At 37.6% G+C, this 25,123-nt stretch overlaps 1 long non-coding RNA gene across 1 annotated transcript in view; it reads left to right on the forward strand.

Annotated features, from left to right (window-relative positions):
• LOC135575503 (uncharacterized) overlaps positions 1–25,123 on the forward strand; it is a 36,760-nt gene that overhangs the window by 5,951 nt on the left and 5,686 nt on the right. Inside the window, exon 2 of the long non-coding RNA XR_010466396.1 lies at positions 14,232–14,427. This is a non-coding gene — a long non-coding RNA (uncharacterized LOC135575503). The remainder of the gene's footprint in view (positions 1–14,231; positions 14,428–25,123) is intronic.

Here is a 25,123-nt window from a genome sequence, read left to right on the forward strand (position 1 = left end):
CGTGTTATAGGAGGCACGTGATAAACTTGGTTTTAACCAGTTTCTCCTTCTGTCAGTACCTGCATCTCAAAGTTTTAAAACTCTGAAGATGTATCTTGATACAAGAGTTTCTGGCACATCCTGGGAAGATTTTTTAAAAAAATTCAATGGATGTATTTTAAAAAATTTTAATTGACTAGAGATGATGCTAACATTGATATGAGTAAGAGAGAAGCTGAACATTTATGCTGTTTTTTTTTTTTCCTTTGCAGTTCAGGAACTTTGTGACAAATTAAGTTTCTAGATAAAATGAAGCGTGTCCTAATAGATTCAAAGCACTCTGAATAATATATGCAGGATTGTCTTGGAAATCTTTGGTTTTCAAAAGTACAAAATTTGTACTCTGCTTCAAATTCAGATTGTCTGTAAAATTCAGGCCATCCCTTAAAATGTTGTCACTACAAAGGCTCTAACACTGCTTTTAAAATGAAATTAACATATGGAGCAAACATGATATTTGAATAATGATTGAGACTTGTATTGCTTCCTCTTACAGCTCTCACTGAGAGGGCTAAGAGCGGAGGTATTTACTGGGAGAAAAACACAGTTATACACTGGAAATCTGTAATTAAAAAAACCAAAAAGTGTACCTTGGCTCTTTTAAGGAAGTTACCCCGTGCATGAGCTCTTGTTTAATAGTCCAGAATACTGGAACATGAATGAAACCGAAAAGCCAGTCTGTGTTACTACATGTCTTAGGCTTCCTTTATATTTTTGTAGTCTCTTTTTTCCTCTTTTCCCCTTCTTAGGTGTATATATCTTTTTCTTGAAGTGTCACTGTTAGTATTTTATGCTAAAATCTATGTTCTGCAAAATAAACCTGTTTCAATGTATATTTGATTCTATTATGTTAGAAAAATAATTTTCATTTCCATGTTATTAATATTTAACAGCATCACTTGTGTTTATTCCCCTTAGATATCTAACTGTTCTTCTTCAGAAAGATGCAAATCTAATTTCTATTGCATTTTTTTAAAAACTCTACAGTGCCTGTATCACATGGATCACCTTTGGTACTTCCTCTTATGCATAGGGCTGCTGGAAGTTTCTTTCTTTATTAAAGTTGTCTTCTTTTTTTTTTTTTCCCTTTTTTCTTGTTTTCCCCTCCTTCAGGGTTAACAGTGAGTAATGTGTATACAATGTCATTGTACTGCCAGGACTGAAGCAGCAGTTTTAAGTCTTCCGAACCCCACTATTTGTTGTGGATTTAGGGCATTCAACAACTGTGAGTCTGGATGAAGATTCAAGAACTAAGTTTATATGCCTCAGTTTACAAAACAGCCAATATTAGACAAAATAAGTAAACATGGAAAAGATAAATGCTCTAAACTAGTCACAGACCTTGCAGCTTCATCAGATAAGGTACTGCTGGGTGCAGTCTCCTTGCTGAAATGAAATAATCGTATCTCTTTACAAAAGGGAAACAATTGTAAACTGCATCCCATACAGGAGCAACTATGGGAGGGAGCTTCTTTGGCCACAAAATGAAAATGCACCGGAGGGGAACTTGATTCCGACAGATGTCCTTCAAAGGGTCTGAATCTGTCAGCAGGTTCAGTCACTTGCAACACAGTTTACAAAACTTTTCCAGATGTTTCTTTAAATGTGAGAGCTATTATTTGAAAATACATTTGTCAGATATTGTAGACAAAGCCAGACCCCAGCTGTGCTACCAGAGGGATGGCTGATAATCTTTCTGCACTCCCTGTTATCCTAACTGATCCTTCTTGATCACTTAATGTCATGCACAGGTCCCACACTGCCCTATGGCATGGAATAAGGGGTGGGAATTGCACTGTTTTTTGCTGTGTTAGAGTTCATTTTCTTTATAGCAACTCACGTGATGCTGTGTTTTGGATTGGTGGCCAAAATGGTGTTAATAACAAACATATGTTTTAGCTATTGCTGAGCAGTGCTTACACAGCATCAACACCTTCTCTGTTTCTCATGCTGCTCTGACATCAAGTGGACTGAGGGTGGGTAAGAAACTGGGAGGAGATACAGATGGGACAGCTGACTCAAACTGACAAAAACGATATCCCATGCCATATGACATCACACTCAGCAATAAAGATGGAAGAAAGAGAGGGGACATTCAGGTTAGGGCACTTGTCTTCCCAAATGACCATTATTTGTGATGAAGCCCTACTTTCCTGGAAATGGCTAAACACCTGTTCGACAATGGGAAGTAGTGCATAAATTCCTGATTTTGCTTTGCTTGTGTGTACCACTGTGCCACTGTGTTTATCTCAACCCACAAGTTTTCTCACTCTTGCTCTTCTTATTCTCTCCCTCATCCCAGTGGGTGGTGGGCGTGAGTGAGCACCCGTGCGGTGCTGAGCTGCGTGCAGGGTTAAACTACCACAGACTTCCTTTACTAGTGTGATTGGTTTCTCAGACAGAGGAGCAATTTTTTATAAATTACACCCTCCCCTGGACATTTCCCATGATGTATCCTAGATAACGGTAGTTCATCAGCTAGTAGAATATTTGGCCATATTAACAGTGTGATCTGTGTTTTGCAGTGATTACACAGAACAGCCATCAATCTCTGCAGCTGGCATTTCCAGTCTTCATTGTAGATGGCTTGTATCATTTAAGTAGGCAGCTTTGTATTGAGTGTTATTCTCAGGAGGTGATCCATCAGCCTTGGAAAGGTGGCCATGACCTCATATGCTGCGATTTGCATCTACTTGAGAGAATGAGTATATGGGGAAGAAAATGAAGGTGTTTGTTACACAGGCTGTTTGTATGCATCTGCTTTGAAAATCCTGTTGAAAGAAAGAATATGACCTATGATTTTCTGAGAACACACATTTGAAGAGTTCTGTGTAATCTGGAGGAAAAAAAATGCGTGTATCTGTTTTCTGGTTTTGAAATGGGGAAAAACCCAGTACAATAAAATAGTTATCACCTAGTGATCTAAAATGTCAAGTGCTTTGATTACAATCAATTTAGGCTTCTTACAAATGCAAGAGGAGTTAATTCCAAAAACACATCTCTGAAATGTGATCAGTATAGCAGATTAAAGAGCCTTGCAGTGGCAAATTAGTTATGTCAACTGTGTAGCTGTGTTAGCAGAAGACAAAGCAGAAATGGGACTGTGCATAACTGCACAGTTTAAAACTTGTTGTTCCTAATGCATTTTCAGTCCATATTGCTGTCACTATGACTGCTGCATCAGCAATGGGTGGAAGGTCCAAAATCATACCTTGCTGAAGTAAAGACATTAGCATGAGCTACTATACAACTTCCTGAGATAAACCTAGAGTCTGTATTCCTGAGTGGAGGTCTCCTGTTCCCCTAGTCAGGACAACTACTGGCATTTGCCAAGAAAGCTGAAGAGTTGTTGAGGATCCTTTAAGAAACTTTTCCTTTTGTGGGGGATCAAGCTGGAATGTGTGATTGCAATGAGGGAGAGAGATCTACTGGAGGACAGCATTCCTATAGTGCCAGGTGACTCACTGGAAATGTGGCAGATCTAGTTTCAAACCCCAAAGAAATTTTGTGTATCTCTTGTAAATGCTCAGTTCCAGTCACCATCCCCACTTGCTTGCTTGCTTCACATGGAATACTTGTAAGGTCCTGTGTTTATCCTCATGTGTTGTAGGCCATCCTGCTGTGATCACTCAGAGTTTCTTTGTTTGGAATAACCATTTTCCACATACAACAATACATTTTATAAATTGAGTAAAGTCCTTATAATTTTTTAGAAATATGAAGTGCTATGCTGGCATTTCGTTAGATATGGATATACAAGATGTTGAAATCTGAGAAAAGAGTGAAATTTCATGCAGGCCTGGAGGTGGAAGACAGTATTTGTTTCTCACTTGTCTTTGGTCTCTGGTTTTGGTACTTATCGCTGAGTATGAATGAGAAAGGTAAGACAAATTAAACAGAAAAGGAGAAGATGGGACAAGAGGTAATGGTTTTAAAATAAAAGATGGGAGATTCAGGCTAGACATGAGGAAGAAATTTTTTACAATGAGTGTAGTAAAACATTGGGACAGGTTGCCCAGAGAAGAGCTGGATGCCTCCTCTCTGGAGACATTCAAGACTGGGCTGGATGGGGCTCTGAACAACCTGATCTGGTTGAAGATGTTCCTGTTCATTGCAGGGGGATTGGTCTAGATGAAGGACCCTTTCAACTGAAATTATTCTATTATTCTGTGATTTTATGATTCTATGACAAGATTCAACAATGAAAAGTAAACTGAAAAGACCATCGCCATATTGGACAGGGGCCAGGTATTGTCTGCTGCAAGAAATGTGAGGACGAGCCTTTTTTCCTCTGTTTAGGTCTGTTCCTTCTGATGGTTCTGTGCCTAGCTGAAGTCAGTTCAGAGACTACTACCTCTTGACTAATTAGTGCTTTCCCCAAAAATATCACCCACAAAAAACACTTGTAATGAAAAACTAGGAAAAATAGTAACAAATATGACTGTTAGTTTAACGGAGAGTTTTCCATGCTCTCTTTTAAGATTCAGTTCTAATCCAGAACTTCTATAAGGTGACATTTTAGGCAAATGTCACTCAGTAGCTCATATTTCATGCAGTATTTAATACCTCTACTCAAAGGTTAAACTTACTGTTTGAAACAAACTATATTTTCCAGTGTGTTGCAGTACCAGGAATGGTGTGGAGTTGCACTATTTTGGCATGCCAGATAATGCCAGGAAGCTAATTTCCCCTTAAAGGAATTCTGTCTCCCAAACCTCCCTACATTTTCTATAAAGAGATTTCCTCCAAGAGGCCAATATAGTCCCTTCACCATACTGTCAGGCAATAGTTGACGGTTCAGATGAAAAGTAAGTATTTGTGTTACCTCTGTTGTCCAAAGAGAAATGTAAAAAAGAACAGAAAACAACACATGACATGTAGAATGGTAGTGACGTAAGTCAGCAATGTCCTTGATTTCGAAGACACTTGCTGAAGGCAGAAAAACTCAAAATAGGAATTTTTTAAAATGCATCAAAGCAGGGACTCAACCAGAGAGTGAGTCAGGAGTGGAAATGATCCATCTGTAAAAGGGAGAAGAAGAAAACAATCAATCAATCAAACAAACAAAAATGGTAAAAAAAATATGTTTTGCTGTTATGCCCCATTTTCGCTGTGGAGAGATTTTAAAAAGAGTCTCATCTCAGGTACAAATCTGACCACCTTTTGCAAAATGAGAGACTATCAGAAGAGTTATATAGAACAAACTTCTACCATACATCATAACTGCTGAAATTATTTACGAAAGCATAAAAACATATATCTAACTTTTAAACTCAAGCTTTGTATCAGAAGATACAGAACGTTTAGTCAATTTTGAAGAGAGGTTTCAGAAAAATACAGTTCAGCAAATCTGATTTCTACAGTAGGAAAACTGACAGAATTTATGATAAAACAGGAATAGTAATAATAAGTACGAAATGTTGAAAAATCTATATGGTTGTTATGTATTAGAGATCTGTTAGATCCTTTGGAGCAGTGAAAAAGCAAAGGATAAAAGGGAACTGGTACATATAGAATTATTGGATTACAATTAAATTAATGAACTTCCAAAAAGATACTGCAAAGGTAAAGGAATGGTCTATCATTTATATTTTCACCCAGGGAACTTTTCTAGAGCTTGTGCTACTCCACATATTCATAAATGATGGGAAAGAATGGGAAATTAATGTGGTGAAAAAATTTCCTGCTGACACAAAATTTGTCATCATATTAAAAACTAAATCTGCCTAAAGTTTTGCTGGACAATCTATGACACTGAGTTACAGAAGCATGAAATGAGAAATGAAATTCAGTGTTAATAAGTGCAAGGTAATATACATGCACAGAGAAAAGAAACACATAAATACCCACAGAATAATAAACCTGGGAATAAAAAATTGTGATCAAACAGAATGCTTGGAAAATATCGTAGTACTATAGTGTAAGATGTTAGCATTCCATATATTGGGTACTTACTGTTGTTACTCAAGAAGGATATAGCAGGCATAAAAAAGGTGCAGAGAAGGACAACATGTATGATGAGACATAAAAGAAAGGCTAAATAGATTCAGACTTTTCAACTTGGAAAGAAACAGCTGAGGGGAGATACAAAACTGAAAACAGAAGAGCTACGGATGCTTTTTTCAGTCTACAAACTTAAACATAAGGAAGATCTTTTTTAAATGTTGCAGTGGAAATTTTCAAACTTATTTATCTAGAACATAATTGAAAAAAAAAATTATTCACACTTCAAAAGTTAGGCAAATTAAACTAAATCCTGTAAGTACTAATTTCCCCAAACAAGGCAAATATCCAGGAAGAATTACTCTCTTCTTGTTTTGCTGCCATGTTCTTGCCCATGCATCTTCCAGCCACTGTCAGAAAGCTGGGAGAGCAGAGCTGAGTCTGGCTCTCATTCCTATCCTCACCCATCCCTGAATCCTCCTTGCAGGAACTGGTTTCTGAGGAGACTATGAAATTCTGCAGTGTTGTGGATTAGGGATTGTAATTTAGGGCAGCCTCCCTGTGTCCCATGTGAGAATTTAAGTGTGAATCTCAGTCCTGTTCTATTGCTGGATGAGAGCACAAGTCTTAATAGAAACCTGGTAAGATCTTGCTGGATGTTGTTCATCATGGCAGGACACTTTGGAAAACATGTCCTGAAAAAGAACCAACCAACCAATCTCCACCAAAGTTGTTTCCCATATTATAACAGAAAGAATAATTTTCTTTTCAGTGTTGCATTACAAAGCGATACTTGTTACTCATAAGTTTATCAATGCCAAGAGCAGGGAATTGTGGTGGAATATAAGTTTATTTCTCAGTTAAACTACTCATTTTTATTTATGAAAACAGTTTGCTGGCTAAGAAACCAGAACACCTCTTCCAAAAAATTTCCACCAAGAAAACCTTTGTTTCACAGCCTAACACCTTTGGAGGCTTACAATGATACTGAAGGCATCCAATAATCCACAACAAATCTCATTTCTCTTTGTCACCTTTGTGCCCTTGATCCTATCATGCTGCAGCTACTTATAATTAAACCCGCCAGTCAAGCAAATATCCTGACATGTTCAGAGGGAGAGAAAAGGTAACAGACATCACACTGAGGTGTTGCTAATGTGGAAACTGTGGACAACAAGTTCAATTTGTGACAAGAAGAGTAAAAAAAAGAACTGTTTAAGGGGACTGGCTAGTTAACAGGACTGGCTAGAGCTACAAACTCCTTTTTGCATTATTAGTTCAAATTGGTGTCGATATAGTGTTACCATTGCTTGTGCTAACTAAAATTGTTGCTAAGCATTTTAAGGACTGCATCAGGAATAAAATTAAGTTTAGACATATGGAGGTAGGGTTGATGAGCATGGGGCAGGCAGAAAAGGCTTAAAAAAGCTTGCCTTGCTACTTGTGTCATTTTTTTCTGCACAGAAAGAGATGACAGCCTTCATTTGTTTCATTCTGGCATCTTTTCATTAGTTGCAAATTTCCTTTCTAAAATCAGACAGTAACACCAGGAATGTTGTCTTTGATTAGAGCAATTTTAAAGCTGAGCTCATTCTTAAGTACCTTGCTGAATCAGCACCCAAGTTTTCAGCTCCTATTCTTGGACTTCAAAAATATGTAGAAATGCACTGTTAGTTTGACAAACCAAACAGATTTCTTAGAGAAGCATGTAATTCCAGACTTGAGATTTCTCTCTTTCCCTTTAAAATACCTCAAAACCTGCATGTTATAAATTTATCTAGATCACTTCTCCCCGCCACCCACCACTTCAAAACAATTAAATAAATTTTAAGCCATAAGCATCATCTACTCTGAATTGCCACTTCTTCTGATACACTGAATTTCATCCAGTCATTTATGGTTTGAACCTAATAGCCTGTACATGAACTAGAACATTTCTCCTGGGTAGACATGCAATCAAGGAAAACATTGATTTTAAATTTCTAGGGTATTGTTTTCAAAAAGTGTTTTCTCTGTACATCTCTATTTAAAAATCTGACAACAAAGCATCTTAAAGCAGTCTCAGGATATCACACTGTCTGGAGAAAGAAATTTCTATAAAATACTCATCTGACAATAAGGAGTGATGCAGAACATTATATTAGTAAAAAAACTCTGCAATTTTATGTTCAGCTCCAGCACCAAAATCCCTAGAACCTTTCCTAAGGGAAGCAAACTTCTTACATTATTCCAGATCTATGTTAAATTTCAAAAGTACGTAATAATGTCTTATTTGCAAGTGATATGAGGATGATGTTGATACCCGTAGCCTCATGAAACAAATGGTTTGAACCGTATTTCTTGACATACAAGGTACAGTTTCCTCATGTAATTCACCAGAGTTATTTTTATGAAAGAATAGAAAGATCCAAACCCAGGAATGGAACTAAAATGGAGTTCTCCATCTATTTATAAAAGGCCCATACTGCAGAAATCTTTGTGTTAAAGGACGTAAGACCTACAGTGCTGTAGTCGTGCAAAAATGTGCAGTCTTTGTAGGACCAAATAGGCTTTTGTCATTGAAAAGCACAGGAATCAGGAAGACTTCACAATGGTCATGTAAAGCTCTTTTGTGACTGGGATGCTGTCTGTGAGGTTATGTTACCCTAACTACTAGACAGACCTAAAGTACTGAAGTCACTCCAGGTCACCAGACAAATAGAAAAGACTCCTTTAACTCTTGTTGCACACTGCCTGTAGACAGATAAGATAGTGAGAAAAATGGGGCTACTGTGCTCTCTCCATGCTGCTGTGGGCTTTCTCTGAGTGAGGTGATTCTCCCATGCAATCTCTGACTCTGGATCCATATTTTATCCATTGCATATTCAATGTGATCATATCAGATCCCAGCATCCACCCTATAGCATGCCTTCTGCTGTGAGTTGAATGAAATCACAGTAGAGTTGAACCGTTAAGTATCTTTTTATCACGAAATTTAAAAAAAAATGCATTTGCTCTTCTGGCTAGCTCTAACACACACAGACGTTTTGTGTTAGTTTGAAGGCAGAATTTGAAATGCTCCTGTTCATGGAGGGGGCATGAAAGAGGAAACAAGAAGTGCTGAGGTGAGGTGTGAAATCCCTTATCAGAAGTAGGGATGTTTCAACCATGCCTGGAGTATCAGAGGTGCTAAAATCAAAGATGTAACTGTCTTGTTTACAGTGTGAAAGCCCAAACATAGGAGAGCACAGTGCATTTCAGAACCGTTTAAAGGAAGCCTGCTTGTGTCAGCCCTTTCTCTGTCTAGGCTCTAGAGCAATCTTAGCAAAGGTCTCTGTTTCATGCCAGAAATGTTAAGAAGCTTGTCTTGATAGTTCGGCTCTACAGGAGAGCAATCTTTGTTAGTGTAGCTCCCAGTGTTGTGCAGCTGGTTCCTGCTAGTCTGGCTAGAAATGTCAAACCACATAAAGATCCGAGAAAAAAATCGCAGCAGACAGGTTTTCTCTCATCTAACTTTTTGAAGAGAGACATTATTACATTTTATTTTTTCCATTTGCATTTCCTACACTCAAAGCAGGTAGTATGCAATTTCATTCCACAGCACATCCTCTCCATCATATTTTCCACTACAGTAAACTGAAGAAAACACAATATGCTTTACTTTTTTACCTGAAGTAACATTTTCTGTTGTCTTCCACAACTTAGCCTAAGAATTTTCAAAGGTTCATCCAGACAAGATGATTTTTCTTTTCATCTACCACCTCCATCTCCCACTGCTATTTCTCTCTTTCCTGAGCAAAAATATAAATAAAACAAATGCTCTTCTAATGAAGAGTCTGAGTGTTAAATAAGTTCCTCAGAGTTTAGCAGTAATCTGCTGCTAAACAGCCCTGAAGGGCTTCTGGTGGTTAAGTAAGGTTTGGCTTTATTCCTCTCATGATTCCTTTAAGTACATCAAGATAGAAATCATGCTGAAAATAATTTTATTTTCTTTTACATTTCATGGGCTTTTCAAAGATAACCAGCAAAAATTAATAATTTGTATATTTCCCTTCATTTTCTGGAAGAACACCTTTGCAGGTGTCATTTCATTTATATTTCCCCTGTTTCCCCGTGGAGTACACATTTCCAAGTTAGAATCTTTGTTCCTATCTGTGAACTCTATATAAAGTTTAATAGTTTTAGACCCGGATAAGGACAATGACGGATATGTCAGAAATATAGAAGGTTGGAATTATGGTGGAAGAAGAGCTGCCAAATTTGGTTCTTTTGTCATGCTGTAGGAAATGATAAAAAATAAAAGACGATAGTGAAACCTTCTAGTGGACGGGGTTGGTTCTTTTTTTCCTCTGTTGGTTACTATTCCCATCTGACCTGTCAGAGGTTAGTATAGAAAACAGAAGCTAACAGTGACTTCCCAAATTGTGGTTACATGAATGGCTAAGCCCACTCCCTTGAAATGGAAAAAACAGACAAAATCCTGTAAACCGCAAAATTTTTCCAATATTGTTTTAACTCTCCCTGGATCATTTTGTTCAGGCAGCTTTTACCATGTGCTCAATTGCTTCATACACAGCCTAAAAGACCACAGAAGCAGTTTATTAGCTAATACATGCGATAAATAGCTACACTTATCAAGCTCTTAGTCTGAGCTTTCATGTGCTCATAAGCCCTAATAAGAAGCCCTGTGAGTGTTTGCAGGCCAGGCAGGGATCAGCGAGGGGGTAAATGGTCAGACCCCACTGCTCTGTGGAAAAGGGTAGACCCTTGATATTGCTGTTTTAGTGTCTTATCACTCCCTGTTTTTTCTTTTAGGATTTAAACCACCAGCTCTCCATCTTGATGTTTTCCTCTTAGATCCTCAAGCTGGTATGAGTTTGCAGTTCTAGCTTCTTTATCTTACATGACACTACGCACTTCCTCACATCTCTTTCTCCCAATAAAACAATTTGCTCTGACATTTATCCCCAGGTTTTGTAGCTGGGCTTCATTGGAACTGAGCATTGGGCCACACAGAGCTGCATCCCTCAGCACAGGAATATAGAAAAGGACTTGTAGTTAACAATGTCTTTGTTTTGTCTATACTTGTGTACATTTAAACAGAGATGAGCACAGTGGCTGATCCCACTCTGAGTCATGGTTTCAAGGCACCTGTAGACGCATGAAGCTACTACATTGTTTTGCATGTGGTGCAAATTACCAACCAGCTTGAGTTCTGCTTCCTCACCGGATTCAATTTTGTTTGTACCTTTGGAGAACATGAGTTTTCCATTGAAACAGTGGGAGTACAAGTGATAACTGTATGTACATCCTCATTTTCCTTTTGTTGGCTCAGGGGTTTAGCTTCCTGCCCTACAGGGAATTTTGGACAACCCATTGTCAAGACAACTCTCAGCAGGATCAAGGCCTTGCATGAAAAAAGTGTGTTTGTCAGAATGAATGCTTAAAAACAAAGCACAAACCCAGCAGACAGTAGGTGGTAATTCAGGATGTTATCTGATGCCAGAGCATTTCCACAGAAAAAGAAGCTAAACCACAATTACTCTGTTCTGTGGATTTTTTTTTTCCCCACTTGGTTTCCATCTCTTTGTAATCATATTGAAATAACTGATGTGAATTAGAAGACAAAGAAAATTAGAAAAACTGGGAGGGAAGAGCAATATACAGAACAAAACATACCAGTATCTTCTAAACAGATAAAGGGGTTTGAAGATGCTGAATAGAGCAAAAAGGAACCCCATGTCATAAATTATGTTAGCCAGTGATTTGGAACAGAGAGCATGCTTAATCCTGTGAGAGTGCAATACCTTGCATGATGTAAAAGTGCCTCACAGACAGAAATTATTATCACCATTTGTAATATAAATGACTGCATCTGTGTAACAGGGTTCATTACTAGATAATACTTTATCTGGACTGAAAAATTAAATTGTACAACAATAACAGCATGATAGTTCCCTTGACAATAGAGCTACACAGCTGTAAAACTGAAACTAGTGTCTGCAAGGACATATAGAGTACTCCAAAATGCAACATATCCTATGCTCCCAAACCCACTAGTCTGTGGAATACACTGTTTATTATTTATGCATGTGAGAAATTAATTTTTCTCATTCAAGTTGTTGCAAATTTTCTTATATGTGGTTCAACTAGAAATCCACTTTGCTTCAAAAATTCTGGGCTTTTTGAGCAATGAAGCTGCCAGATGATTCATAAACACTTTTAGAAGGATGATGAACTAATATTGGATTTACCTATTAAAGACAAGAGCATCTGAGAAGCCACCGTCTTTGGTCACTTCAGACTCCTGAGAGTGCCCTGAGGGAGTTTTGTGAAGCTGTGCTGGCTCTTTCTCGTGCTAAGCCTATAAGCTATATTCTATTAGCTGAAGCTTTTCCAATTTGTGAATGTCTTTGGCCATATTAAGAGGAATTTGAGAAAAGCTTATGGAGAATTAGAAATCCTTATTCAGAACCCAGTAGCTTAGCTGCTGGTTATTATTCTGTGTAGCTGGTTTTTCTAATGTCAATTTCAGTGATTTTCATTTTGGAAAAATCATCTCAGTAATGCATTGGGAGCAAGAATAATACACGGAAATGTTTGGAAGGCTGTTGTCTTAAGAAATATAATTTCTCTCCAGCCCATCTATTCTGCTAGATTTTTTAAACAACTATTTCCTTCCTCCCTTCCTTCCTTCTTTCCTTCCTTCCTTCCCTCCTTCCCTCCTTCCTTCCCTCCTTCCTTCCCTCCTTCTTTCCCTCCTTCTTTCCCTCCTTCCTTCCCTCCTTCCCTCCTTCCTTCCCTCCTTCCTTCCTTCCTTCCTCCCTCCCTCCCTTTTTCCCTTTTCCCACCAAAGAAAAAAAACAAGTGAAGATGAATATTACTTTCTGCTCAACAGAAGCTTTATCTTCCTCTATGGGATTTAAGAATTCTTGCTACATAGTATTTCCTGATCTTGGAAATCTAACATGGCACCACTTTTGTTATTCTAAGTATGTCTTAATTTCATTCGTGTTATACCATGTAGGAGATGGAGGATGACAACAACTGAGCTTTTAAAATGCCAACAAGTTCGACTGAGATCACTCTTTAGTCCATAAACCTCTTCTTGATACCATTCTAAGTGAGTGCTAGTGTTTGCATCTCTCCAAAGACAGATTTATTTGGGGTGTTTGTTCAGCGAGCTATTTTAAAATAAATGTTATGTAAAAGAAGTTATTAAAATAAATGTCTATACCAAGGGCATATGTTTAAAATAACCTAACTTTCAGACACTATACTTTATCTCAATTTCCTTCTCATTAAATTTATGCAGGACTTTAAATTCCTCCTCTATAGTCAATGCAAAGAGAGAGGTGCCTGCAAAATATTGATTCACTCCACCGAGGCCCTAAAGCTCTACACAGCTTTGAAGGGAACATTTAATGAGCAGAATCTTTGCATAAATGTCTAAAATTACATGAGGCTGAACCAAGACTTCATTGGTCATGTAGACTGTCCTGTCTGATAACATTCATATAGATTTTCTAGTTTCAAGATTGTTTAAAGTTGGGTAAGGAGAGGTGAGCTTAGCTCCACCAAAACTTTTGTGGCCAGTGCAGCAGAGGCATAGCTGAAAGAGTTGGCAGAGTCACAATTTTTTCTTAGGACTGAAGGTCCACATTACAGTAGAAAATTCAAAGTCTGTTTCCACAAATACCCTATGTAGAACTAGAAGCCCAGTCAGGGAGTAAAAAGTCAGGCAGAGGAAAGAGGTCTGCAAAGTTTCCATGGGAGGAAAACTGTTTCACGTGAAATGTTAGGATAAAAAACATGAGGTAAACATGCATATACTTAGAGTCATATTGTTAAGCTGGGAAGTACTAATGACTGCCATGACTCATAGACCTAATGAACAGCTGGAGAAGAACTGTTAAATACTGCAAAATTCATATAGAAATGTTAATCTCTAATTTCTAAGGAAATCATAGCTAAAATGTCCTATAGATTTTCTATTTTCTTGTGTGATAGGTACTTTTCATTTTTTTTTTTTTACTCCCAGGAGCCTACCAAGAACTATACTGGAAAAGTGAGGTACTTGAATGCATCAGCCAAAGTAACTTTATGCCTTTATAGCATTTGTTTCTCTAAAAATATTAGGTATGTCTGTCTGATGCATCAATTTTTTCTCCTACAAACAGACTTCGGGAATCCAGAGATTTTATCTTGTAGTTTGACAAGTAGAAAGAAGTGAAATATGCTGAAAATTTTTCTTATTTTTTTCCTTCCAGACTTCATGTGAAACAGAGGGTCTTCATCTTTTGCCTAAAACCTTTATTTCACAAATACCTTTAAATTTCTCCATCCATGTTCTCTCTTCTTTCCCAATCAAGAAACAATAAAAAGAAGGTTTTAGCCTTGCGCACCTCAGTTTGGATCATTGTCACAAGCCTTGAACTGGGCCATGAGAGAGGGGAGGAAAATGTTGTAAGTATTCCTTCTTCTTGTGCTATTTATAGAGTTAATCTTTCAGCTGTGCATTGATAGAATATACTGAATCCAAAAACTGGATGGGGATGAAAAAATAGTTCGATCTTCACCATGGGACAGAATTTCAGCTGCTATTGCCTTTTTCGGGTAATCTCTACTAAAATTTTGTTATGGATAATTATCAGCTATTGTGTATAGAAATGCTTTGTTTCTACTCTCCCCTTTCTTTTGATGCTGAGTAACATTAAGTGTATTAACATACATTATAAAGCATCTGTTGGTATTTACTGGATACAGAAAGGATTGACCAAGATCAGTGTAGATGATTGCTACACCAAGGTGCTCATGGGTGTTTCTAGAAGGTACTCCTACCTGAATCTCATCCTATTTCCTGACTACTTCAATTGCTTCTTTGTACTCTACTAAGCCATAGCTATGACCCCAGCTTATACAGCATTTAAAGATAAATTAATGAAGGAGAATATAACCAACATGTAATGAAATGAAGGAGTGTTAAAGATAGTAGTAGGATCAGAGAGCCACTATATTGTGAAGATAGTATTGGAAAAGTTGGTACTCAGTGTAACAGGGACTCTGACTGTGGTAAGGGTACTGATGAACCTGGCCACTAACTTGACTAAATGTTGGATACAACTCTGAGACCCGGGAGCTGATCTTCTTGTAGGTGATGGATCAACTGCATTCCTTGGGGAGATGCAAACTTTGGAAGGAACCATTTCCTTTTAGCATTGAAATATATGAAGGATATATAACTGGGGTTTATTTTGAAAGCTTTTCTGTCTGCTTTCACATCCATGCTGAGAGGTTCTCCTGTCAGAGGAGGCTTCTGTTTCTTTGCCCAGACAAAGGTCAAAACAACAGATGCACCAAAGAGTTTGCAATTGCCTGAATTTCTGTGGGAACATACAAGCCTTATGTGAAAGACTGAAAGGATAATGACTCAAACATTGAGGCAAAACCAGTTCCACAACGCAGGAGATGGGACATCCCTAGGAGCAGGAAATGGGACATTCATGACACCTTCTGACCTATCTTCTGAGGTGCTATGATAAAATTATCTTTTTTTGCTGTGCTTGTTAGAATCTTTCCTAACCAGTCTTCTGCCTGTGAAAAATAAATATCTACTAAAATAATAGAAACCCATAAATGAAGAAGAAGAGTGTTCAAATTAAAGGTGTATTTTCTATTGAGTAATCAGATTGGAAAAGCACTTTTGTCATTTATCCAGGTCATGTTTTTATTAATATTCCCACAGCTTTTAACTAGAATAAAAAAGTATGCTACACAAGCAAGGAGAAGAGAACACTCTGTCCCTCCACCTGTTAATAAAATCCAGTTTGCAGCTTCCTGCACCACAAGAGCGTACTGGTGATTACTGTCCAGCTGCTAGCTCAACAGGACTCCCAAACCCTTTTCTCCATAGCTCCTATTTAGCGAGCCAGTCCTCTGTCTGTTTTGTTGTATGGGGTTATTACAATCCTGGTGCATGACTTTGGTTTGTCCTTGTTGAAATTAATTAAGTTCCTGTCGATCCATGTTTCCAACCTATGAAGGCCCCTCAGAATGACAGCCCTATATTCTGGCATATGAGCCACTCCTTCAATCTGCTCTTGTTTGACAGCCTGTTGGATGCGTATTTGATTCTGCTGGTAATTAAGGAAGAATTTAAACAGTATCAACCACCAAGTAGTGCTACTGGTACCCAGGTGCCAGTTGGACTTTGAACCTCTGACCACTAGCCCTTCAGGCCAACCATCCAGCAATTTTCCATTTATCTTATACTCTTATCTATCCAAAATATATCTCTTCAACTTAGCAACATGGAGTGCCATGATGAGAATCTTACTGGAGTCAAGGCAAACAACATCTGCTGCTCTGTCTCCTTGTCCATAGATCAAGTTAGCTCCTCATGGAAAACAAATAAAGTTGATTGGTTGTGCTTTCTATTGCTAAATCCATCCTGGCTGTTCTCAGTCATCTTTTTGTCCTTCAATTGCCTGCAAACACTTTCCACAAAGATTTAGTCCAATGTCTTCCCCAAACTGAGGTTAGATTCATCAGCCTGTTCTATCAAAAGGTATCCTTCTTGCTTTTCCTTCTGCATCTTTTCCTCCCTCAGAACAAGGAGAGATGCCTCAGACTCAATTACACACTTTCTCTGTTCCTTTCCACCCCCTTGGAACTGAATCAAACTCTCTTCATTCAACAGACCTGTGACTCACAGCCAGAAAAATGTTCATTCACGTGTACCTGTGTTCATAGCAGTGGATCTGTGACAACCTAGTGACAGAGAAGGCTAAATTGATAAATAGCGGAGGGATATGAGAAGTCTTTTATTCAGATACAGTAAGATCCACCCTTTCTCACACACTTACAAGAGGACTGTCTCAAATTTCCATAGGTACCACTTCTGTGGTACCCTCCAATTTTGAGAGCATTAGGCATTTCAGTGAGCACAGTTGGTTCTATTAAATGTGTTTGTACACATAGATGATAATTTCATTCTCTGAAATATTGTGTTACACAAGAGATCAATTAAGAAGACTGTGTCTGCTGGAAACTCAGGACTAATCAGTTTTATCCTACTGATCTCAGAAAGTAGTTTACTTGTACTGTCAGTGGTAGGACCTGGACATATAATTTAAATCTCTTACCTGATTAAGAGGAGGTTTAATCTTCCTATTTCCTTAGGTGTACCTTAAATATTTTGTTTTAATTACTTCCCATCTGGCTATTCACGGGATGTGCAGTCATTTAGGTAGAGATTCAAAGATTATTTCAATTTCATGTAAACACCTCTAGTTTCAAGCAACTTGTTCTGCACCAAAGGAAACAGCAACAATGCAAGATATCTTCAGTTGTGCCTAAAAGTGATAATTCAGATCATCTTTCAGAACTTCCAAAACCAGGCTTTTTTTAGCTGCCATTCCGTATCATATCTGAGTCTTCACCCATGTAGTTCAGACTGCACTTGAAGAAGCAGAATCTCTCTTGTAGTTAGTCTGGAGAATATTTGATGCTCAAACAGGAGCTTTAACAGTTTTTGGTTCTCAGGCTGTTTCCATGGAAATTGCTGCCAATCTAGCCACAGCTGGTTGTGCTGCCCCAATGCTTGCTAAACCTGCCAGAGTAGTAGCTACTGCTTCTTTTCCACCTGTATGCACAGAATATTCCATCCGAGTGTGACCACTATGTCATCCCTTTCTGCTGTCGGCAGGCTGGTCTCCTTGTCAGGCATCACTAGGTGGTCTGCATCCTCCCAAAACCTTCACTGGGCAGAGGTATTGTTCCCCGTATTTAGTGAGTGAACAAATTCCTTTCATGTCTGTGACCAAGGGGTAAGCTGGTGCGGATAGCACTGAGTTCTATCAAAAGGTATCCCAAACCAATGTCCCCTTTCTCTTTATAAAGAATCTTATCCTCTGTAGGTCACTGTGGCATGATGGCAAAGAAGGTCTCCTTTGTTTTAATTCCAGCCCACCTGTGCAGGTGGGTTCTTGAAAACAGTCTCTTAGATGCCATAAAAATGGGATTTGGCTTTCATTGCAGTCAATGTTTATATAGCTTCCATCTGATTAATGGGATTCTTTAAAATGTGACAAATGAAATGAGAACACAGGAGCAAAGGTGAAGCCAAAAGAAAACAAACAAAACACCTTTAAAATGGTAGGAGTAGCAGAACAATTTGTAATCATCACTTTCTGAGAGAAATGGCAAATCACATGAAAAAGCCCTACACTGTTACTTCAAATAAATTAAATATTTCTCTGTGAAGGAAATTACAGGTATTTTCTATCTAATGTCAGTGCAGGTTATTGAAAACACATTGGTGCTTCATTTACATTTTGAGACCATGAAGTGTCAGGATGCTCTTTGTCTATTTGATTCACCTTTCCAAAGAAAGGAAAGAAGAAGGAATTGTTACATGTCTCACATTTTTACAGCTCAAGTTATACTTTTCTGCAGTGAACAATCCAAACTACAAATTATATGTGACCAAATTGATTTCTATGAATTAGTGAGGCCAGAGAGCAAAAAGGACATCTCACAAATCACATCTGCATGTAAAATTCCTAGTCAAAATGATAGTCTGTTATTCCTCTTGCAAAAGGCACTCATGTAAAAAATTATAAATTATTATATTTCTTCATCATGAGAAATAAATAATGTCTCCACCTACCTACTCCTCCTGAACTACAGAGGGGACCCTGTAATGACAGTGTTCAACTAGAAAAATGAGGTAAAAAAAAATTGACCCTTGCAATATAATGTGTGATGATAGGAGTAACTGAAGAACCCATTCTTAAGTGTTGTTCCTCCTGAAAAAGCTGCTGGACCACCAACTGGGACGGGAAGTCTTTTGGGAAAAACATAGCAGCACATTCATGAAGACTCTCAGCAACCAGAAATACTGCCTCTGTGTTTTAATAATATAAACTTCACTTGTTTTGCGGGTGGGGTGGTGGTGGTTGTTCTTTTATTTTTTCATCTGTTGCAACTTGCCCATAAAGATTTGCTCTATTTACAAACAAAGGTGAAAAACTCTGTTTGGCATCCCAAGTGTCCTGAATCCTAAAATCAAATTTAACTTTAATATTACAACCCTTTTTAAATTCTATATTGTAAACCATACCATTCGTGTCAAGTCAATTTTCTTCCACTAAGGAAGGATTTCAAAGAAACAAAGATGGCAATTTAAGCCTGATTCACACCATTTAAGGCACTTAATTGAAGTGTCTAATTTTAGAGTTTAAGTTCTCTGTGTTCCCTGTAAAATAAATGGAATGATAGAGACATTGCCAGAGTGCATCAGGTCTGGACTGATTTGAGAGAACTTAGCATTACTAAGTTCCTAACTTAAGTTTCTCACGTAAATGCAATTAAGGCAGGGGAATTTGGCCTAGTTATAATTATACATATAAGAGTAAAACTGTAAAGTATTAATGAGTTTGCACCTCACACAAATGAGTTTACATAATGGAAGGAATCTATGTGAATCAGTATACAACGTTATACATTTGTCACCTCTGCAATAAAATATTATGTGCTGTATATCAGCAGCTGGGAAGACAACCTGTAATGTACAGCTCTGTGTAAATCCCCCCAATCTGGAAAGGACTGTAAGGTATTCGAGGTACTGACGCACAATTGGTAGAGAGAACTTTAGTAGAAAATGTCTATTAAAAATAGCCACCCACAATTGAAATAAACAGAGAACAATTTATTCAGAGGATGAAAACATAAGTTGTCTTGTAAAGACTCTTCTGCCCTATGGATCAACTGTTTTAAATAGAAAGAATAGAAATTCAAATCACTAGTTCTCTGGGCATGATCCAAAGAACAATTGCTCACAAATGATACAACTATAGTAATGTTAGATGATTCTGAATGAAAATGCAATCCTTGCTATTAGAAATATAAGAGAGATCAAGAAGAAGCAGTCTATAACACAGTGGGGCATACTGTGGAAAAACATGACATATTCCATGTCTTTGGTATCATTGTTAGTATCAATCACATATGTCAATATGATATATTTGACCTGAATTTTCTTTTGAACTATAAAGTGAAAAAATGTAAATTGTGGCTGATTTGCAGAAGTTTGGTTGTCTTGTATTTCAAGCTCAGAGTAGCTGAAAAATGCACAGAAATGCTGTTGATGCAATTCTAATTGAGTTATTTCTGAAGTTGCTTCTAATTAGTCTGATATTCTTATTTGCTGTCTCTTCCCATTCTAGAAAACACGCAATCTAGTCCAAAACTACTGTGTCCTATGCAAACTGGTATGTCTTATTATGTCATGATTTAACTGAATAACTGTCATTATGCTTATGATATTCTATGTGTGGTCTGAGTGTAACAGACATCAAAAGAATCAAGGTTCACACAAATTTCTGGATTTGAAGACCAGAGTAAATAATTATCCTGGAGGCTACATCAGCCCTTAAACAGCTTATATTTTATAGGAAGCAAATTATACCTTCAGCTGAAAATATGAAGGTATTAAAACATTACCCAAATTTGAAGCAGCTCCATTTACCAATCGCTGTAAGAGCAGAGTTTAGCCCTTCATTCATGTATTTAGTTGCACAGTAGTAGCACCTAGTCATATCAGTGAAGTGCCAGTACTCTGTTCTACAAACACAAGGGAAAGAAAGGCCTTTGCTACAAAGAACTTAAAACGTATTTGTGTGATGTAATATGTGGATGCCACGGCAGCTAGGAAGAGGGAAAGTGATAATGATGGGGTTTTATGTAGTTTGCTTATAATCTCTATATGTCTCTGTTGGCCAGCTATTACACAGCTGTAAGCTTTCAAGTAGAAGGAGATCTGGATTTAAACATAGAAACTACCTTAAACTCCTCATTCATAAATATGAAATAAGAGGGGACGTAGACTGTGTTTCCATATCAGCATGTCAGCTGAGGCTGCCATGAGCACATGAGAGCAGAATGCAGTTATTGGGGTAGTGATGAGGCTTTTATCTTTGATTGTTAGGCAGCCCGAACTTCATTACTGACCATAGTCCTTCACTTAGGGACAGACCCATGCAAATGGCATGAAATAGAAAACCAGCAGAAAACTCTGTAGGGAAAAGTATATCCCAAAAACTGAGGGTTTATCCCCAGATAACAACAGAAATAATTCCACATCCAGAATTTTATTAGTACATATCTTCAGCCTGTTCCTCACAGCTTCTGCACTCCCTTGGATTGTTCCACAAGGGAAAAAGTGAGCATGGGTGACAAGTGAACAGGTCAGAGATCTGGACGAAGGACAGAGACAGGAACCTCTCCCAATTTAACTCCTGCAACCAGCTATCTCCCATTTTAATTAATTTAACACAGCTGTGTTTTCTAACGTCCATTAATAGAATAAAATCCCTTAGTTTCAGCTGCTGCTTTTACAGCGCCACAGGATCACTGCCTTGGAAACTGCAGGGCATTACCATAAGTACAGTCAATGAAAAAAGCAGCTTTAGGTCCAACCACCAGCACTCAAAAGTAGGACTCAGGTCAAAGTCAGATCCCAGCGTAGCTTAGGAAAAAAGAATATCCCCAGTAGAGAGACAATTTTTTTGAAACCTGGCAAAGGAGCTCCCAAAGCCCAGTGCAAGTTTTTGAGCTATGCAGTTATGGAGAGCAACCACAGAGAATGTGTTGCGTCCTTCATGTTTCTCCTGCCTCTTTGAGTTCTGCTGCCCTTTAAGATCAGAGCTCCATGTTTTTGCTGTGCTTTGGGATTCATTATTGTCCACTATCTGGATTTAATGACTTCTTTAATCCAGTTGGTGTCAGTAGTACCAGAGAAAGGATTATGGACACCACAGTTTATATGATTTCTAAAAATATTTCCCTTATGCAATTAATATATATTATTTGAAGTGTTAGTATTCACTTTTACCGTTAGAGGGCTGTATTGTTTGTTACTTTTTCATCTGTTGCCTGTTGTATACTTGTTTGTATCTATCAAAAGATACCCATAGTAACATAAACATGACACATCCAAATGTCTTTCCTTTCACCCAAAAAGTGATAGCTTGTTCGCTATCGATATCAGGACTACAACAGAAAGAGGTAAAGCAGTAAGTGTTCCATAAAATTCCTTGGTTAACCTTAGAGGTTATTTCTGTTACTGCTGATGACTCAAGAGATGATTGTCCTACTTTCTTAAAGCAAAACAAATAGAGCAGACTTTTATAGTGAAATCTGAAAGGAAGGTATCAGAGAGAAAATCTGCCCTCACAGAAGTCAGGGAGGAAATATACCACTGAATTGGGTTCAGGATTTCTCTTGCTTCTGTCCTAATGCATTAAAAGTCAACAGGGAAAACTCCTACCACTAGCTGAAGAGGCTAAGATGAAACTTTACACATAACCATATATATATCTGTAACTTCACAGTTTAAGACTTATTACCACTTCCTCTGATACATTTGGGGTACTGACTGTCAGTGTCTGATACAGACACATTTTGAATGGGGAGAGGGAAGAAGGAGTTCATACTTTCTGTCAAAAGCAAACTACACTTTCTACTTAGGAACTCTAAGGTCCAAAGACGCCTGCAATGAAGTAATACAAGAAAGATAGATACTTTTTATAAATTAGGTGGGTTTTTTACTTTCTGTAATGCAAACCAGAAGTGCTCTGGCTGAGTAATTCCATCAGGTTTTTTTTTTTTTATGGCAGTGGCTCTACTGTATTTTCTGACCATTAGGAAATAAAAGTGCTTAAACATTGTGATTAATTTATCACTGTCTGATAGAGGGGAAATTTTTGCACAGTGGGGTTACCAGGGATGTTCATTAGTTAGAATCTTCATATATACGTATACAAATCAAGGTGCGGCAAATAGCACTTTCCAAAGTTATCTGAGTAATGCAGTCCCAAACCCAACTCTGTAGAACACCTGGTTATATGAAAAGACAAAATTATTTGATATTTGCCATTATAGTGAGCCCATTGGGCCTTGTTAACTGACTTATCTCATGTTTTCAGATTAGAAAATGTCAAACCATTGACTGACTGATCTTCTGAGCAGGTATCAAAGCAGCTCCCTATTGCTGGGCTTCAGGGGACATTTTCAAAGACACAAATGCCACGCAGATACTGGCTTTCATTAACTGGACTAGAAATTGTTTCAGAGGTTAGGGATGTTAGGGGCTCTGATGTTATATATCAGGTGAAAATTCTGTCAAAATACCTCCTTGTTAACCAGGTCACACATGAAAGATTATCGTAACTCTACGTGAATAAAGCTACATTCTCAATTCAGCAAACCTTTTAGAGACATGATTACGTCCCTTGATGTTCAGTAAGGCATTTTAGGAGAACATAGTAGCCATCTAGAGAGGTGGAAAAACTGGAAATTCAAACCTTGATATTCTATATAAAAATAAAATAAAATAAAATAAAATAAAATAAAATAAAATAAAATAAAATAAAATAAAATAAAATAAAATAAAATAAAATAAAATAAAATAAAACAAAATAATTTTAAAATAAAATGATGATAAAAACCAGTGTTGCTTAAAACACCAATAAGTTTCATATAGCCAGTAGGAAATTTTGATCCTTAAAAGTGCTACTCTGCTGGTTTTACATTCTAGTTAGGGTTCCTAACACATCTCTGTCCCTGACATTTGAACAGGGAAAGCAACTGTGCATAGAAGTGGCATAGTAGGCATATGGATCTCCACTGAAGGCCTTAAGAAAATGGCAGAAGAAAAGACACCAAGCTGCCTATTGTCTTCTCTGCTTCTTAATATTAGACTATGCAACAAAGCAAAAACAAAATACAGCCTTCAGAAAAAGAATAAATTCCATTTACCTTCCCAACACATAGACCACAACATGCCTACCGTGAGCCTTGGTATTAATTTTTATGCACAATAGCCACACAAAGTCATGGGGGAGCACAACAGCCAAACAAACAAATCAAGGAATGTTTCTTTTTTTCTCTTTTATTTTTTGCCTAAAGGCAAATTTATTTTTTAGTTCACTTTTGACTGACAGCATATCAACATGCGGGTTAACTCCCTCTTGTCATTATTGGCAGGAATGCTAACATGTTCTTTTAACACTTGTTTTGTCACTGCATTACAGACTGTTTTAGAGAAAATGTTCATGAACAGTTGATGGAAAAATTCTGTCAGAATTCGCACACAAATTAATGTTGATTAGTTTGTTGTGGCAAAAAAACCCAATACTAACACACTAACACTTCTAAACTACTAGGAAAAAGACAAGAAGAATTTTTTAAGAAATCATGAACAATTTCATCACCAGGAAAATTAAAAAAAAAAAAAACAAACACAAAAAACCCCAAACCAACAAAACTAAATTATTAAAATATTAGCAAAATTATTCTAATAATTACATCTGATTTTATTTTACTTATTTGCATTATCCTATGGCTTTCAGCTTTGAATTTAAGCCACCGTTCAGGACTAACATTCTGTAATTATGTGATTTCAGGGTGTCGAGTGCAGTAGGTAGTGGTGCTGTGGATATATAAACCTGTTTTCTGCTTAGAGAGACTAGAATTAAACTATATGAAAAAACAGATGGGCAGAGACAGATGGGAGGAGTAAAGGAAAACAATGAGGCAACACTTGTGGGTGTGCTTGGCTTCTGATCTCAGTACACCAAAAACCCAACAATCCCCGCTTTTCTGAGCACCACATCGAAGAAAAATGGTGGTTTAAGTGGTAGTTTGAAAGCGAATAACACAAAGTTCTATGGAAGATTGTAGGAAATGAAAGATAGGTGTAGGTGTCACTCGATGCCTGAACGTATACAGCTCAGAATTTAACATGAGTGTGATGAAAGTTGGCCTCAAAGACCACTTGGAGGAGGGAAATGACAACTTGATACTGTAATAAGACCTGAAGGGCTTGGAAAGTTAAAAAAGTACTTTCTTTGATGCAGCACAGAAGGGAAGAGCAACTTCAGAGTGTGAAAGTCAAAGTGATGGACTGGGAAAATGACCTTAGCAACAGCCTTCTACATGCATACTGGCAAAGCAAAACTGCCTTTGACAGGAACAGACAATGTGATGCCACAGCAACTGAATTGTAAGATGGCAAAGCTTTAAGAATTTAAAGGGACAATAAAACTGTATCTTTGCAGTGCTCTGAAAAAGAATCTGCCGTGCTTAAAAATAGGTTTTA

Source organism: Columba livia, chromosome 1 (assembly GCF_036013475.1).
Source record: "Columba livia isolate bColLiv1 breed racing homer chromosome 1, bColLiv1.pat.W.v2, whole genome shotgun sequence".
Taxonomy (NCBI): Eukaryota; Metazoa; Chordata; class Aves; order Columbiformes; family Columbidae; genus Columba; species Columba livia.